Source organism: Penaeus monodon, chromosome 31, assembly GCF_015228065.2.
Source record: "Penaeus monodon isolate SGIC_2016 chromosome 31, NSTDA_Pmon_1, whole genome shotgun sequence".
Taxonomy (NCBI): Eukaryota; Metazoa; Arthropoda; class Malacostraca; order Decapoda; family Penaeidae; genus Penaeus; species Penaeus monodon.
The window spans coordinates 4,517,291-4,517,620 of NC_051416.1; the positions used below are offsets into that span (position 1 = coordinate 4,517,291).

The 330-nt window shown below is 67.0% G+C and overlaps 1 protein-coding gene across 1 annotated transcript in view; it reads left to right on the forward strand.

Annotated features, from left to right (window-relative positions):
- Positions 1-93: 93 nt before the first annotated feature.
- The window catches only part of LOC119593010 (protein scarlet-like), a gene marked incomplete in the record, with an annotated part of 20,218 nt that continues 19,981 nt past the window's right edge, over positions 94-330 (forward strand). Inside the window, 1 exon segment of the mRNA XM_037941903.1 lies at positions 94-330.

The window sequence follows — 330 nt, forward strand, 5'->3', positions numbered from 1 at the left end:
TCTCTTTCTCACGCGCGCGCGGATCGCCTTACACCCTTCGCCTCCGCGTCCTCCCCCACCCATTCTCGCGGCCACTCGTGCTCGCCTATCCAGTCGCGGGCGGACGGGCGCTCGTACTACGCTGACAGAGGGGAGTCACTCGGGGCGCTGGCAGGAGAGGACTCACTCGGGGCGCTTGGCAGTCTGTCCTGGCGCGGAGGGCGTGGGCGGCGAGGAGGGACGCACGTCGACGATACTGTGATGAGATGAAGAGACTCCCGTGTGTGTTCTGAGCGTGCGGGACGCTAGTGGTGGTGAGGCGGCCGGTGCTTTGTGACGAGCTGGCCGAAG